At 48.6% G+C, this 18,289-nt stretch overlaps 1 protein-coding gene across 7 annotated transcripts in view; it reads right to left on the minus strand.

The window, feature by feature from the left end:
- The window catches only part of CASZ1 (castor zinc finger 1), a 278,435-nt gene that overhangs the window by 177,999 nt on the left and 82,147 nt on the right, over positions 1–18,289 (minus strand). The gene's annotated exons all lie outside the window — the stretch shown is intronic.

Here is an 18,289-nt window from a genome sequence, read left to right on the forward strand (position 1 = left end):
TGGCTATGGAATATGGGATTAGACATCTGGAAAACCACCTGAGGAAGCAGGCTTGGGAAGGCAATGGGGCATTGAATTCCTTATCCTCCCTGCCTGGTGAACACTTCCAGCCATCTCAGCACAACCTCAGGTGTGTAGAGACACAACCTGCCCATGACAGGAAGGAAGGGTGACAGCAGGAGGGACGGGGAGAGCAGGACAAATGACATGAGGCAGACGAAGACCAGAAGCAGGTGACAGGTACAGCAGGGCCAGAAAGCAGAAGGTGCAATTTGGAATCCACAGAGCATCTCAAAGTAGTGCAGGAAGCCACATTCCACCCTGAAGCAGAGAGCAAACCTGGGAGCCCAAAGTGTGGGTGCAGAGGTGTGGTAAGTCCTCAGCTGGGAAGGACTGGCTTGGCCGTACCAAGCAAGACAGTCTCTGGCTTCAGAGACCAAACACAGCCCCAGAACAGCTCTACTAACTCAAGGAGAGTTTTAAACACTACCCTAGCTCCCTAGATTAGAAAAAACTTCCTGTTTGCAGTCTGGAGCTTTCCAGTTTCCTTGAGGATGAGCAGTGATGAGTCCAAAACACCGGTCTGATAACGAAACAGAAAACGAGAGAAAGCCTGTGGGCCTGGGGGTTCCCACGACTCCCTGAGCTGAGCAGTTCTTCCTGCCTGGAGCCAGGAAGAGTTGCCCAGGGAGATCAAACCTGCCTTGCAAAGTCCCAAATCCAAGTCATGCAAATTCCAGCCTTCCTCCAAGCACTGATACCGGCACAGGGACTCTGACTTCATCAGATGGATGAAGGAAATGGAAAAAGGAGGGGGGACCTTACTGCCTACACACACATACACACCCCACCTCAGGCAATGGAGGGGGTGTGAATAATGGAGCAGGTTCCACAGCCAACAGCATTCAGGGTCGAGTCAGTAATCCCCTTTTTCCATTTCCGTTTGCTATTTGATGTAATTATAGTTTTTGATTGAAATCCACCCGGAGTGTAACCCCTCTGCTTAATGCACTGTTTAAATCCTTGGGTACACAACCACGCTGCTCCCCAGACTCGCCTGGAATAGGAAACCATTTCAATGCCAAAAATAAGTCTTTGCTTTCTTTGGTAACGCCCTCAGTCTTGGCTCAGCCTCTGCTACACCCACCAAAGGAGCAGGGCAGGGAGCTTGAGAGGGCTGCCCGATACCACCCATGGGCTACTGACTTCGTGCTAGAACTGGAACCTGCAAGAGGGTTTAAAAACTTTTGAAGGCTTTCTTTAACACCAGACACAAGGAGAGGTCACACAGTGGTACGGACAAAGGACCTGGAGCCTGGCCTCCACTTTCCCAGTGGATCTGCTGCTATCCAGACCATAAATAGTAACGAGCCAAAGCTCCATCCTGCCTTCGCGTGGGGTAAACAGTGGTTTCTGTCCTGAAAGGCCTCCTGAGGATAAAACGAATAGACATTCATAGTCCAAAGGAGAGCTGGGAGATCTACCTCCCTGCAAAATCAGATCTCTGGAGCTGGTTTTTCCTCTCCAGTTCACTCTGTACCACTTGGCCAAGAATGCAGGGCAACAGCCAGACCAGGCGGCCAGACACCAAACGAGCACCTGAGCAATTACAGCCCACGGGAGGAGCAGCCACAGCAGAGTGACTGGGCTGGCAGCAAAGTCCCAATACTGCTGGAGAGAACTGCTTTGGAATAAGCAATGTTTGAGGTGCCCATCAGTCTGCTGGCTATCAGAAGGAACAGGGTTCTCTGAGCACTTCACACCCAGTCAGTACCTCTGTCACTGTACAAACACCTGGTGTGGTTGGGGAGGTACATAATACACAGACTTGCTTCAAACAAGCATCTCAGGACAATGAGCAAATGTACAATTTCACTAAAATTACGAAAAAATCTTAATTCTCCAATTCAGGAGAGACTCAGCATGGCTGCCTTCATTCAAGTGTTGTGTGAAGACTGAGGTGTGAGCAAGGTGGACATCAACAGAAAACAGTAACTCAAAGCCTTCCCTGGCAGGGGTACAGGACCTCTAGGATTTGAGAAAAGGGAAGTTACAACTCCTGTTCCACACCTCCCTTTCCACAGGGAGAATGAAGCCCTCACAGTTACCTCGTGAGATTTTCAGACCTGTGGCAAAAACTCAGAAAAGTCTAAGAAAGCTGTTGGGCTTTGGATGCTTCTACACCCTGAGACACCTCCCTCCAAGAGGCACATGGCCAGCCCAGTGCAGGACCTTTGGAATCAAACATGGCTCTCTGGACCCAATTCTTGTGGCTCGGCCTTTACAGCATCATGAGAACAGCACTGTTATAAACAACTTTACAAAGGTGAAAGGGACCAGGTAATCTGCCCATCCCTTTCCATTTGGTGCCCAAGAGGAGTCCTGGGTGAAGGAGGAGGTCGCTGAACCAGCCTCCTGGGCTGGAGGCACCTTCCCTGGCAGTGCCGTGACTCAGCGGTGAATCAGAGCCCGGATGGGCCGGGCCACAGCAGGAAGGTGAAGACAGCACAGTGAGAGAAAGAGAGAAGTACAGGCAGCATGGGAAGTGTGGGTCCCCTGGGCCGGAAAGCAAAACCTGCCCAAGGCTCCCACACTTCTAGGAACTGTCTGTCACTGGCAGCATCTGTTAATCAGCTGAGCCCCAGCTCCTGCACCTCCTTCATGGGCAGCGCGGGCACGGCCGTGTCTGGGGGCACCCCCTGCCCTGTTCTGCCCCTTCCCGATGCCCACAGCAGCTGGAGCTGCTCACCAGCACAAACCTCTGTCTCACCAGCTCTTCCCACTCTGCTCCAGCCCTTCTGCTCAGTGGGCACAGGCAGGCAGGTTTTTTTCCTCTCTCCTCATCAGATATCTCTGTCTCTCTGAAATATTCAGATGATTTGGTTTTGTTCTCTTCTCCCCCACATCAAATCCTCCCCCTGCTTGTGGAAGCAGTGGATTTCACCCAGGCACAGGAGGCTAATTTACACCCTTCAGGGTTTAAAATAGCAGTGGCGTAAATGAAAAGTCCAATTTCTTCAAATTTGCATTGTAAAACCATCCTTCAACTTCCTTGAAATAAATTTTACTATTTTATTAGTGCAAACAAAATGGTAATAAAACACTAATACAGCGCCTTGTATCCAGGGGAAGAGCTAAAATTAACATAGACCGAGCAGTGTTTGCTATTACATTCAATTACCTTTTTACTTGAGATTTACATTCTCATCCCCTTAATCTCCATAGTGGTGGCTTTGAAATCGTTCCCCACAGTCATTCCTGTGCTTGGAATGGACGGCAGGAAAGCTGCCACCACGGCTCCTGCTGCCAGCACCCCCCGTGCCAGCCCCTTCCCTCGAGACCCCTGGGCAAGTTTCCCCGGAGCGCCTCCGGAGAGGAAACGCAGCAAGTGTGTTCACCTGCCTCTCTGGGTCTCACTCGGGCCCTAATTTCCAAACTCCACACAAATACACGAGCAGCAAAAATACAGCCCGTGTTCCGTAGCTGCCTTCAGTCTGGCTCTGGAAACTGCTCCTTAATTCTCAGCCACAAGCCGTGTTGGAGGCAAGTTTTATTATCTCCATTGTGCAGATACGAAAACTAAGGCAAAGACTGAGGACCAGCGTCGGAATGTGGCTGCTCCTGGTGTAAATCTGGAGTAGCATATTTTGTAGTGGAAGTGTTCCAGCTTTTGCCTGGGACTCACTGAATTCAGTCTCTGCTCTGGAGTTATTTAATTGGGATCATGTCCTGCAGCCCAGGGATCCCAGATACCCAGGCTTAGCAGCACATTCAGGAAAAGAGCAGCTCCAGGGTTGTTTGATGAAACTCAGAGGGAACATGCACTGAAAAGAAAGGTCGCTAAGGATCCATGTCCCAGTTAATGCAATACAGGGAATCCACTTCCTCACTATCAGGGGAAAAGTTTTCACTGGCAGTACCTTTGGATTACTTCAGTGTAGTAGGCATGGAAGTGACTTGGCCATTATCAGAAGAATCCCAAGACACCACAGGAAAGTATCCCATCAGTCCAGCTCCACACAGTGACTGATACTCAGCTCTTCTTTCTTCCTTTTCATGTACTGAATGCTGGACACCTCCCCTCCTCCCAGCCAAGTCAAAACATTTAACCTTTCTTTGGGGAGCATGGCCAGCACCTGCCCTACAGGTGATACCCACAGTTTTGCTCACTAATTTTGACACAACACTTTGTGATACCTAAATGAGATAAAAGAGATTAATTAAGCACTGTGTAATATAGTTCTAACCTGGCCAAGAAAAGCCTGAACAGCCTTTCATCCCAGACTCCTCGCTACCCAGCTATTCCAGCATTACAGGACCACTGCAGCACTGCACAGAGGCAACAGCTAAGAAGTAACAGGGCAATTTGGGAGGGCAGCAGGCAGCGTTCTCGGGGAGAGCATTTGAGAGGAACAGATCCCTTGAGTGCCTCCCCAGCCCAGCTGTACTGAACACACAGCACGTGGCCTGCAGGCAGGTGCCTGGCAGAGAGAGCCTTCACCACCTGATTGGATGGGAAAACACTTGTAACTGCTCCTGCCAAGTGCCAGGCAGCCCAGCAGTGCTGTGTGGCCCTGGTTGGACCCACGGTGAGCCCCAACAAACCGGCTGTAACGGCCCTGCTGAAACCCAACCCCACCAGGATCCATTTTGTCCCACACAGCAGAAGGTCACTCTGATTTCCAGCGCCCCTTGGGCAGCTATCCCACAACTCCCAATTCTTCTTTTGGAAGAAGAACGTTGCAGGCGATTCAGCAAGAGATTTTTGTGCCAACCTGCAAAAAAGGGAGGTCTGTGTCCTAGTGCTTGGTGGTACTCAGGAGTCCCCCAGGCAGCATCCCTGACAGCTGCCTTCATGGCTCTCTTTGTTTTCTCATCAACAAAACCCTCTGGTTTCTGCATTTTAATCATGATTTGTCTGCCTAGCCCCTAAATTGCTCATCTGTCTCTCCTCCTGAGAAGCATGGTCCTTCATCCTTCCCCTCTAGCCATCTTGATCTTCATGGCTGGAGGAGAAGGATCATGCAAAGCATGTATAAATGATAGATAATGATAGATATATGATAGAAAAAAATGATAAATCCTTCCCATCCAAATAACAAATGTGTCCCCAGGAAACCTTTCATCTGTCCACCTTCTAGAAGGCAGCACACAAAGGCCCTTGCGCAAACAAAATTATCACAAGACACCTGAGCAAAACAAAAAACCTCCAAACAATAAAGAGTAGGAAGAAGAAACCTGCCCAAGGGAACAGGGCTGAGGTTGGTTTCAGCTGGTCTACCCCTTTTTTCTGTTCTCTTTCCCCTGCTCCCCTGAACAAAGGAAGTTTGTTGTCAGGTTCAAACATTTCCTGGGCCTTGTCCGAGTTCCACCTTGTTTTCTTTTTCTCTTTTCCCCACCTTGTACAAATAAAGCAAAAACCAACTGGCACCACCTGTGATGAAAGGACAGCTAAATGCAGAATTTTATCTTTTCTTTCTTTTCTCCCTCCTCCTTTTTCCCCTTTTCCTTGGCCAGAAGTTTTGGGCAAAGGACAAAAGGTATTGTTGGGTAAGCACAATTCCAGGGGCTGAGTCACGCTCAGACACTGAAGCTCTGGCTGCTGCTGGGGCACAATAAGCCAAGCCACTGCTTCACTAAATGCAATGAAATGCCAGCAGCACCACTGCAAGCTCTGCCAGCCCCAAAGCACAAGGGGCAACACAGAAATTCTCACAGCAAGAGAAGGCGCAAAGAAATCAAATAAAATCCTGGTACAAATATCTGCACCTAAGAGATCTCAGGAGGAAAGAGTGTCACACAGCAGGGGCTGGATGGGCTCCTCCCTGAAGACAGTAAAGGTTGTGAAGGTCACAGTTACAGCAGTCACAGCCCTCACTTACAAGGAGGGAAGGTCCAGATGCTCCTGCAGCCCCGAGCACAACCCAAGGGGCAGGGGGGGCTTCCAGACACCACCACCCCCCGATGCAGAAAACCATCAACCCATTTCTGGCTGCAAATTAAACGGTGCCCCGAGCGGGCACTTGCTCAGAGCACGTTCTAAAGCACACTGTAGACCCTGCAACTCAATGGTGCATCTGGGGGAGCTGGAGCACGGGCTGTTTGTTTATTTTATGATGCACTTTGGTCTCTCTCAGTTGCACTGTTATCCTACACCTGTTCGCTCCCCTTTCTCCGGGCTGATAACAGGCAGCACGTTGTGCAGTGGGGGCCTGGCCCGGCTCTTTCCGTGTTTAATGAGACACGTGGATTTGGTTCCAGACTATCAATAGTCAGGGAGAGGGAAGAGGCAGAAAATGTCCCTCAATAGGCATAATCAGTTCAGCAGAACGATGCGGAGCAAGGTCCTCATATGGATCGAAAGAGGACAAACGCCTTTGTTGATCAACCCTCCCTTGGGCAAATCTGGCTTCCCCAGCGCAGCCCATCTCCCTTGGGAATCCACACTCACACAGGGTGTTACACTGCTGCTCTGTTTCCCCAACGCACACACAGGCCTGGCCTCTTTCAACAGTTCTGGCACCTTTTCATGGCAGACCCCATGACACACGGAGGCGGCTGAGAACAAGGAATCATGCTTTTCCAGGAACGGGGAATCCAGATTTTCTGGTTTATAAATTTTCCCATCTGGATTTGTTTTGCTGTTCATAGGGTAGATCACCAGTGATAAGGAGAGAAACGTAAAGAAATATCAGAGCAGTGGCAGCCCCGACGGGCTCAGATGAATTTCGTGCATGTCACAATCTCCTGTTTGGGCAGAAATTTGAATGCATTTTCCAGCAGCAACACAGATAAACTGGCATCTCCCCCAGGGACTGTTTCAGTTTCTGCTGCTGCCTAAGGGTTCTGTGATGTAGGAACTGAGGAGCTTGGACATGCCCACTCTCAAGACTGACTCCATAAGGACATGGTAACTTCTGTGCCACTTGCATGGCAAAAACTAAAATCAGCTCAAGCTTCTTCGTGTGAAGCCCATTAGAAGGGCCTATAGACGAGCAGGTTATTACTTGAAACAGCTGCAATGAAAGACTGTGTTGGGAAAACCCTGCACAAGCTTCCAAGTGGCATAGGAAGGAATGAGTAGGTCATCTCCACGTAACAGAACCAATAGCTTCACTCCCCTCCATGGCACAGGGCCTGTTGGAGCCTGTTCTCTGCAGGAGAATCCCCCAGGATTGCAGCCAGATGGTGTGGGAACAGACCTCCCAAGCCCTACCAAGTCGTCCCTCTGCTCTCAGGTAAGACCAGGCTCTACCAGGACCTCTCTGCCCACCTCTGCAGCCTTGTCCCAAGGCGCTGAACTGGCTCCCAATGCCACTGGCTGTCCAGGTACAGAAAGGCACCCGTGGACTAGAGTGAATATGGGCCTGGACCCTAAAGATTCCTGCAGGTAAGAGCATCCTGAGGAGCAGAACCAAGGGGCCAGGAGCTGTGCTGCTGTGCTGTTTGCCCTCCCGTGCCACCCCTCAGCTGAATTTACACAGCGAGGATGGCGCAGCCAGCGCGGCGCTGTCAGCTGGGAGCCTCTGCACACTAAGCTCCTGGTTAAATGTTTTCATCAAAACCAGAGCGAGAAAGTGCAGAGCAAACACCACCAATTAGTGGCTGGGATGAAGCGTTCCTGCCAGCAGATCTGGTGAGAGGGGCATGAGTCACCTTAACCCTTTGGGAGCCAGAGCCAGCACAGCTCCACAGGGGAGAGGAGGAAGATGGGAGAGGAAACCTCTCACAAACCTTTTATTTGCCACCACTCCTTTTCATGTATTTGTAGGAAGTTGAATTCAGGAGCCAGCACTCACTGTGCTTGAAGCCACATTATCCCCATAAACCTCTGCCCTCGCTGTTCCCATACCTGGAGGAGCCTGAAGCAGGCTCCCATCTGCTCCAGTGACGATGGGGCGTGAGGTGGTCAGAGAGCCGGGCAGCAGCCCAGGGCAGAGGCTGCCAGGAGCACACTGAGGAGCTCTGGGGTCGGCCATCCCTGAAGCCATCTCTACCTTCCAAGCCCATTCCAGCAAACAGAAAATATGACATCAGTTTTGCTGAAGCCGAGGGGTCAGTGACAGTAACATGGCAGTACTCGATGTCTCCTTCCAAGATAAAAGGATTTGTCTCAGACCAAATGCTTCCCCATCAGAAACACAATGAAATGGCTGTTAACTGTCCAATTTCTGAACATGTAAGAGGTGATCAAAGTTAACTGTGTGTCTGGGCTAAATTCCCCTTCAAATCAAGTAACATGCTGCTGTTTGCAGCAGGATTCAGTGCCGACAAGCCAAAAGTTCAGCTTTCTAGGAGTATCCAACATTGCAACATTAGAGGTGTTTAGAGAGAACCGTCCCTTCCACAGCAACAAACCCTGAAGTCAGAACTCTCCTTTTGCTCCCAGTCACTCAAGCAAACACCTACTGACTCCAGCTCAGCACAGGACTGAGCAGACACTGCAGGAAGGGCCCCGGACTGCACATGGACCAAATCCTGCCCAGCTGTGACACCATCCAGCAGAGACAGCCCCGCTGTGCCTGGCGGTGTTTGGGAAACTCTCAGCAAAGGAGTCTCCCCCACAAGCTCCCTGTCTCCAGGTAAGGGACAGGAAGAGGCACAGGGGCAGTAGACCTGCTGCTATGGAGATCAAGAGGCATTCCCCCAAGGCAGGGAAGCTCAAAGCCAGGAAAGGATAAATTAACACCACAGCTTATGTTGGGAAGATGTCTCTCAATCCACAGCAGGGCTGTGGGGGTGCAGTCCAGGATCTGGCCCTGCCCAGTTCCACGTGTCCAGAGCTGGGGCCCCCCAAGTTGGGAATTTCGAGCATACCAGGACTACTGGAGCAGACAGCTTCAGATCCTGCTGAGCCAGCTTGTGGCTGTATTCAAAATTGAGTAAATTTACAGCTGTAAGCTGGGAGTTTATACAACCCCTAACTTGTTAGGGATGGCTGACCAAGCCAGAACGATCGCTCCCCAGCCGACAGGGCTCTTATTGGTCAGACCTCTGAGTGCCTGGCAGATTTTAGTGTTTTTCTTTCTATTTTTCTTTTGCATAGGTGGGGGGATAGGAAAGGAAAAATTTATTTTTGTTCCTTTCCTCACCAAAGACAAATTAAAATGAAATCTTGGGTGCTATCCACCACGGATTCCTCAGCATATCAGTTGGTACTGTAGCACACCCAGTGACCATCTCCTTGGATGAGGCTGCTGTGTTTTTCTCCCTCAGTGCAGTCTTGCACCATGAACAGCTCCCTGGGGTTCACTGTATTATCACCACAGTTCACAAGGCTGTTCTCATCTGGCCCCTTTTTTGGGGACACTTCCCTCCCCATCCACCCCAGACCCCACAAATGCTACTCTGCTCCAGCCTGGGCTGCAGGAAAACGTGGTCTGAGTTGTCTGAGTTTAGTGCAGCAAATACAGTGCCCTGCAAAGACCTTCCTTCCATCTCCTTTGCAAGGAGAAACAGCTGGAGCAGTACCAGACCTGAAGTGATCTGAACCTGGATTCACAAGCAGCAACACAAGGAGCTGCCAAGTAACGGGCAGGCAGCAGGCAGGAGTGTGAGCAGGACTCCAGGAGCCCTCTGATGGGAACAAAACCAGCATCATTCACTGTGCCTGCAAGTGTGAAAGAGATCCTGTCAAGGAAAGCGTGGGGCTTGCCTGCATGTAGCAGCCTCAACCTAAAATCCTCTATTTTCACTACAGCACAGTCCCAGTTCTTGTCTGAAAGGCATTTTCAGAAGGAAATCCGAGCATGATGCAACTGTAACAAGGCTGGATGAAGTACTAGGGGGTTCTCCCGGGACTCCCTTTTCTGTGTGACCACAGACAAGCCAAGGACACACACATCCAGGAGCATGAGGTGTTCAGGCATGGTGAGAGGCACACATACCTACCTCAGCCATTATATGGTGCAGGCACACCGTTCCCTGCCCTGGGAGGGCAGTTTTTCTAGGACATGGCTAAGGAGCATTAACAGGTCTCTCCTTTACCCTCCGCTCCATCCTGAATACGTAACAGCCCAGAACATCAATACTTTACATGAGTTAAAGAGCCAGCTGAGGCTTTAGGGACTCAGGCAGGATAAAACACTCTTTAGCACCCAGCCACCATGTAAGAAAATTAGAGTAAATAGGGACCTTTGGTGAAGTCTTAAATAGGAGACTAGAAAAGGGGAAATTTCCTCTCTCCCTGCTCTGTGAGCAGGGATCACACCGCCTGCTGCCGCTCCCACAGTTTAAAATACTTAAGTCCTCCAAGGTGCAGCTTAATTTTCTTTTTTAAAAAAGAAAAGTGTCAGTCTAATTAGATAAATCCTCCAAGCACGTGGCCCGGAGTTCGTCATGGAAATTAACCTCCTTGAAAGATCACAGTGACTGAAATAAGAAACTGTGTGTTTTGGCATAGTGCAGTGAAATGGGAGATGCAGGCTGCATTTCATACACCTTCCCTTTCATAAACCTGCCGCGTTTCATATCTGCCCTACTGGCCCTGAGCTCGGCACCAAGACTTTATCTCTGAATGCCTGTTTGCAAATCGCTGCTGAGAGGTTACAATAACCCCTGGGAGAGATTTTGCTGGCTCACCAGTGTGAAAGGACACTGCTCCCCTGGTATAAAGCTGGGCCAGCCTGAGGCACTGGTGGAGGGAGGGGCTCGTCACCAGCAGCCCTATGGAGAGGATGTTCTGCAGACACAGCCACCAGGGAGGCAGCCACGCTGGGAGCTGTTTGCCAGCCTCCCAACTGCTCTGCCAGGCTCACTGTGCACCAGGCAGACAAGTGTGATTCTGTGCAGCCCTCCCTCTCCCTGGATGGGGATGGGCTGAGTGGGGCAGGAGGAGACACCTTGAAGCCACAGGCTGTGATCACATAGCTCAGTTTGCATTTATGCCAGTTACAATCCCATCTAATTTAGAAGGCTCTGCCTGGCCACACTGGGGAAGGTGTAGGGCTGGCAGTTCATACTGCTGAGGAATAAAAGGCCTGGTCACTTTGCTATTGGAAGGAGAAGCAAAACCAGAAAGAAAAGAACTGGCTTTATAAGTGACAGTCAACTGCCAGGCCTACCTTCAAGTCCAAGCAGGGACCAGAACCAGACTATTTCATACTTTTAGGAAATGTTGACCAGTCAGCTTTTCTCCAAACCCACTAGACAGACTTGTGCTTGGGTCACACTCTCAGCACTTGTTCCACTGGCCCCTCCTGAGTGCTAAAATGAATGCATTGTGTAGTGGCAGTTCCAAACAGCCCTTCCCCATCAAGAAGATAGAAGGATTCTCTTTCTAAGCTTTCCAGCTCCCACTGTTCTTTCAAAGGATAAAACTCAAAAGCCCCAAAAAAATCTGTCGAGTTCATCTACCTCCTTCATTCCCACGTCTGATGGATGCTGGTGTGTGCAGTGCTGTGCTGCCCTCCCAGCACTGGGACCAGCCTTGCCAGCTGACTTCACATGCAGGAAGATGAGGACCAGCCTCAGAGACCAACTCTGAGGTGACTTGTTGTACTGTCATTAAAATGACAAGCCCTATGGCTCAGAATCTGGGAGCAACCTATGTTGTTTCAGAACAGCATCACTGGTGGCAGCACAAAAATAGGATACCTTCTGGAGAGAAAACCACCCCAAAATGCCACGGCGGGCAAGGAGCCAAAGGCCCCCAAAGGCCCAAACAACTGAGAGTCCTGCAGCCCCTTTTCCTGCAGCGCTGATTACACACGAGGCCTCGGCAGCTGGACGGCTCCAGAGCCGCCCCAGGAGCGCAGACTCCTGAACCTCCGGGTCCTATTCTAGAGCAGCTCAATCACGCGTGAAAGGGATTAGCTGACACCTCACCAGCCACTGCACACAGCGAGAGGGGGTGCAGGCACAGCCCTCCCTACGAGGGCCTGTGTCTCCTTGCTACAACTCATTAACCGTCTAAGAAAATAGTTCAAAAGGCAGACAATGCACAAAAAGTGCACTCGTGTTTCCTCCTCCCTCCAGCTCAGGGTGAGACACGCTGGAAGGACACCACCAGAGAAACCAGGATGAACTCAGCCCTAATACAGTTTCTTAGCGGTTCTCTGCCAAGTACAGGCAAGCCCCACAGTTCCATTACTAATAACTTAATACCTAATAATATTACCAATGTAACGCTTAACCTTGAAGCCAAGCACCTGGACCCAGAAAAATTAGCATTTAGCAAGACTTCCACCTCATTTTGTTTGGTTTCTGCCAACTGATCAAAACTCAGCATCCACAACTCCCTCCCACCTGCTCCAAGGTATTTGGAGTCATTTTAAAAAAGGTAAAGCTCCTACTTCAGCCAGAAGCTATGGGCTGAACCAGAGAGACAACACTGACTGCAGGAGGGGAAAAAAAATTCAAGTGCTCCACTCCCTTTCTTTAGGCTTTGGATGCATTAGGCAAATTCCCAATTACAGCAATCCCTTCTGCCTGCAACTGGACTTGAGATAAGAGACCAGAAAGAAGGGTCAGTGGGCATCGCTGAAGACTCAGCATCTTCCATTACACATCAGCACAGTAAGAAGGGCGCTGCCAACCCTGAAATGTTTTTTTCCAAGAGGAACACGCACACCCTTTAAAATGGGTATGGTGAAATCTCCTGGAGAGGGAAGGACTCGGCAATGCTGGCAGGTTCCTGACTCCTTATCATCAGAGCAGGCAGCCCAGCCCCTGAATTCATTTCATCAGTGTCCTCTTTCTTCCTGCTACACGGGCTCAAATCCCCCAACGCGACTGCAAACACGCTGCCAAGGAGGTCGTGCGATATCTGAATCCACAACGGATTCAAAGACATCTCCATGTTTTGCTGTCAGCCTGAAGTTTGAATAAAGGAGCCCACCAGAAAGAGTGAATGAACGTCGCTGGCAGCTGCCAGCAGAGCCTGTGCTTTAAGCCACCTAGTGTCCGAGCAGCGCAGGGAGAGGCTCCAGGAAATTCAGGCAAAGAGAAGGAGTTGAGGCATCCAACAGGAGTGACACGAAAGGAGCTACAGACAGGGTGCACAGGCTGAGAACCGAGCCCGAGCAGAGGAAGCAGGTGCCAAAGCAGAGCCATGGCAGAGCACCCACCCTGGGACGCTGCTCCCGCTCGGGGGTGAGACCCTCCAGCACCGGGCGAAGAAGGGTGGGCAGCAGACCCGTTCCTCACACCGCTGTCTGTCAGAGAACGTCACCATTGGAGGCCAGTCTTTCAGCCCCAAGGTCCAGCTGGGCTGGTTACCATCTCTGGGATGCAAACTTGGAGACAACTTTCCCAGGCACAGGCCTGTGGAACGAACCCAAAGCGCCCGGAGCCACAAGCCCTACTAACCCATGCCCACTCCCTTCAAAACCACTTTCATCCACATCTCCTCTCCTGCCCCCGCAGTAGCCCCCTCCTCCTCACTCTCTTTCTCTGTGTCCTCGAGACTCCTCTCACCTTGAGGAGTGTTAGGATTACCCAGCATTTACACTCAATGCTCCTCTTTATTCCTTAAGACTTATTAAGAATGATAATGAGCTCCAAAGCAGTGACACGTCTCTCTCTCTCCCCCTCTGTCGCGCTCTCTCTCTCTCTCTCTCTACGTGCCTTTTCCGTCAAAGGCACACAGGACAAATCCGACCAAAAAAAAAAAACCCTGACAATATGGATCAAGGACACATGAGGATTTATATTCTACAAATCCAGCCTTTTTTGTTTTTATTATTTCTACTCAAATTCCAACCCTTTCCTCTTCTTACTCATGTTCTCCCCCCTTTACCCCAACCCTCTCGGACTTTGAATGAGAAAGAAGAAGAAGAAGAAGAGGAGAAGAAAGCTGCTTGCCTGGAAAACCTCGTTAATGTGGAGCTCTTAAACGGTTGATTAATTTTAGCAAAATTTACGATGCGCCCTTGCTTTTCTTTGAAGCTGCAGTCATACACCAAAAGCAAGTTAACTTTGAGATCTCTGTGCGAGCCCACTGCCCCCTAATTCTTGGATGCCCTATTTAGGTACACAAACGTACAGGAGAGAAATGCTAGAGCAGAGCATGGAAACAGTCGCCCTGCCGGGTGCTCAGAGTGGTTCGATTCAAATCCCTTTAGCACAGCCTAATAATCACAACCTGAAAACTCCCAACTTCTCGCTGTTTAACTTCCCATAAAGATTTAAAAAAAAAAAAAAAAAAAAAAAAAAAAAAAAAAATCACCAGTCAGTCCTTCAAACCCAAAAGGAAACAGGGAAACATAAACACCAATTCCAGGAGAAGTGTCTCCAAGTTCCATCTGCGCACGCCACAGAAACGCCAGGCTCTCGGCTGCACTGAAACATCAGGTTCTCCCAAAGCCACCTTTAAACCAGCCACGTTTCACCAGAGGGAAAAACTGAGCCTAAGGAGACGTCATGTACTGATCCATACGTACCCTGAACGGTACCTCAATATTTCAGTCATCTCCCCAGCTTCCTCCTGCCCAGTATTTGCTTGTATTCTTTGTCTCCCTCTGCTAGACTCTGTTTTTCTGATACAGACATCAGGAGGTTAAGGGCTCAATTATCAAGTCTGTTGAATCCTCAGCTTCACGTTACTTAGGGGGTTCTCCGTTGCTCTTTGGAACTACACTGCAAAATCTCTTCCCTTCTCGGCTTTTCTTTTTCCTCCTTGTAACGTCTATTTCCGACACACCCCTGTGCGTGAACCCACAAATCTATCTGGGGTAAACGGAGAGAAACCCTGGATTGCTTTGGGAGACAGAAGCATTAATAAAAATAACCGTAAGACTGCACAGCCACACTGAACCTGGAGCACTCGCGATCTTGAAACCTAAAGGAACATCCACATGGAATTTACAAAATATGATTCGAGTGGTTCTAATTAGCCCCAGTCTGTGGAAAAATTGGAAGGAAGCGGCTCTTTGATTAATGTTACAAACCAGAAAGGAAACAGATTTTAAAAGTTAAAGTAGCAGCATTGTGGAATACAGAATCATTACCAGCATACATTTATGATACCTGCTTCAATCAGATGGCTTGGGGTTTTGTTTTTAGGGTTTTTTCCTTTTTACTTTGAGAAAAAAAAAAGGAAGACAGGATGCAAGTAAAAGCTTTTGTTTATGGAAGTGTGCGGTGCTTTTATCTCCCAAGGAATTTATATAGCTGGACTGTGTATAAATCCTTCTGAAAATGAAATTAGCAAAAACAAAACAGGGGTGAAGGTGCTGGGGGGGTTGGGGGGGAATCACCACCTCAGTAAATCATAGTGGATAACCAGCCCTGGCTTGGCCAGATAGCAAATTCAGCTGTAATAGGAAGGAACAGAGTTGGGAAGGGAAAGGACAAGATTCATACCTGCAGCAAACTCCTGGCAAAAATGGGGGGCTATTTTCAATAAGCTTTTCAAACTTACTGTGCAAGTTTGCTTGGGCTTGAAAAGAAAAAGGAAATAAGGGGTTTTTTCCAGCTAGCTTGATTGTTTTGGGTGGAGCTCAAGCGTGTGTGTATATATGTTGTATATAAAAATGAATTACTAATTCTTTCCTGGAAACTGTTTGAATTACAATCTGCAAGATACAAAAACACACCTTTATTTTAACACTGATTTTAATACAGATGGAATGGGGGGGGGGGGGGGGGGGGGGACAGTGAGGGAAAGGTTTTTTTCCCAGTACACAGCAAACCCCTTAAGCAAGAACAACACCCCCCACATGCACCCAGAGACACACTTTGCTCAGCTGTACAACACCAACTCAACTCCAGCCCTCAGTGGCTTTTCCCTGTACCAAGGCTTCGCTCTGAAACTGCGAGAATGACAATGTCATGTGTGTGGAAAGCTGACACTTGGAGCTTTTAAAAAGAAATGAGGAAAAATAAGCTGTTGACTTCTTGGTTAAAGTATTTTCTTGTTCTAACTCATGTTCTTATGTCACTGGGCTAAAAAAAAAAAAAGAGAGAGAGGGAGAGAGAGATATGACTTTCCTTGAATGATCTGTTTAACCTAAGCCAGAGGAAAAAAAAAGAAGTCATTAATTACTTATGTGAGCTATTGCTTCTGAAAGACAATAAACCTGCCTGGTCGCCATGGATATGACATATTTGCTCTGAAAACAACACAATAATTAGCAAAGGGGAAAGATACAAGGAGAATATGCAAACTCCTGAGTTTAAAGCCATAGTGTTTCCTTTTTTCCCCCCTCCTCTTTTTACTTGTCAGAGTCAATTCTGTTTGCAATTCAAATCAAACAAATAAACTGAATACCTACAAAAAAATTTTAAATGATCTACAGCACGACAAATCACACACACAAAAAAAAAAAAAGGAGAAAAATTATCAAGGAAAAAAGATAAAGTCTGGTATGGACAGATCATAAACCACCTGGGTGTTTTCCATATACGTGTATGTGTACACATATATATGTGAACTATAAATGTATATACACACACAAACATATATGAGTTATAAGGGTTACAGGCACTATTTCCTCTAGGATTATTCTTTTATTTTAAAGATCAGTAGAGAAGTATATCAAGAGGAAAAAGATCTCTGTTTTAGAGAGGGGAAACATTTTGAAGATACACTAAAAGAAAGTACAACAAGGGGTTTTTTACTGTGTTCAACATGCATTTTGTGCTGGTATAGGATTTTCTTTGCAAACCTTTTAACTTTTCTCCAGGAGATGAGCAAAAAACCCACAATTGGTGTGCACTGTGCATCAGCCCCATCGACACAACAGCTTACCAGGAGTTCTCAAATTTTAAGCATAGAAAAAAAAATTCTTCTCTCACCTCAATTACTTTTTCTGAAGTGATATTACACTGATTCACATGTAATAATGCAATGGATAAGTTAAGAAATAATGAAAACTGAGTTATATGCAGAGACACTTCTTTGAAATAATTTATAAATGTTGCGGGGAAAATGTTTTTTAGATTGCTCTCTCATTAAGATGAGACAAAGACTATTAAAACCTTCTCTAATGCGGTAGCTTTCTGGATTCTGACCTTCCACATTTAGAAACCAAGTAATAAAAACACCCTAACAAGCACTTTATCTTTGGAGATATTTGACTTTGAACTTATTTTAACATTAAAAAGACTTGGGAGGTATAAAAATAACAATATAGTTGCCACAAGTTTCTGTTGTTGTTGTTTTCACTGCTAAAAAAAATAAAAAATCTTTAGAACAAAATAAGCAGATTAAGGAAACATCCCCCTAATTTAACTGGCTCTTTTTCTATTTTTTTTAAACAATAGTTTTTAGCTGGACGCTTTGATCTTGAAAGGGTTCTGCTATCTTGTGTGATGAGGGGGGAAAAATGATCTGTTTTAAATGATGATGCAAAAAAAAGGATCAAAGCCCTGACTTTCTGTTAGCCATAATAAGCTCTGTCTTGCACAAAGCTTCAACTTCAGGCTTTAATATATAAAATATACAGGAGCCCAATAAAAGCACTGAAAAGGTACAAAGTCTGAAAACAAAAGGGGACGCTGCTCCTTTAAACGTTTTAGTGCATATGGAGTTTGATTTCTGAAAGAGATCAGTTTAACATCTCCATAGAAACCAGCAACAGATTATCATCAACAGAATAAATAACTAGTCTAATAAATTAAACAGGAGGCATAAGATCTGGAAACTTGATTACTGAAGTTCAACAATATTCCCCCATAAACTCTTCCAAACCACCTTTAGGGTAGCTAACAAGGTGGCAGCGACACACAAGATAAAGGGTAGGTGGGAAGCAGGCAGGACTTCTGAAATGAGAAGTCCGAAACCTTCGCAAGAAATTATTCCTCGCTGAGAGTCAGCAAATCAATAGAGGAAATAAATTCATCAATGAAGTTTTGGGAGAGACAGCTCCCGTTCCATGCAGCGGGCTGCCAGGACCCGCTGTGCAGCGCGGCGCGGACAGGAGGGGGCACACAGAAGGTGGACGTGCCGCTCCTGAAAAGTTTCACCTTCCCGGCCCGAAAGGGCAGGAGGGCTCGGGCCGATCGATCAGCCCCGCCGTGGTTCGGGGCAGCCCCCGCCCGCAGCCCACCCCTCAAACTTTGCCGCACAAGTTGCCCGCGGCGCAGCCGGGCGGCCCCGGCGCCGGCCCCGAGGCGAGCGGCGGCGACAGCCCGAGCGTCTTGACAGCTCTGCCGGCGCCCCGGGCCGCCCCCAGCCCCGCTCCAGCCCCGTTCCAGCCCCGCTCCAGCCCCGCTCCAGCCCCGTTCCAGCCCCGCTCCGGCCCCGTTCCAGCCCCACTCCCCGGACCGGCGCTCCGCGGCCGGCGGCGCTCGGGTCCCGGCCCCGCACCGCTCCTCGCCTCGTCCGCCCGCGCCCCGCGCCCCCCCC

The sequence above is a fragment of the Corapipo altera genome, unplaced genomic scaffold, assembly GCF_003945725.1.
Source record: "Corapipo altera isolate COAL_440 unplaced genomic scaffold, ASM394572v1 301, whole genome shotgun sequence".
Taxonomy (NCBI): Eukaryota; Metazoa; Chordata; class Aves; order Passeriformes; family Pipridae; genus Corapipo; species Corapipo altera.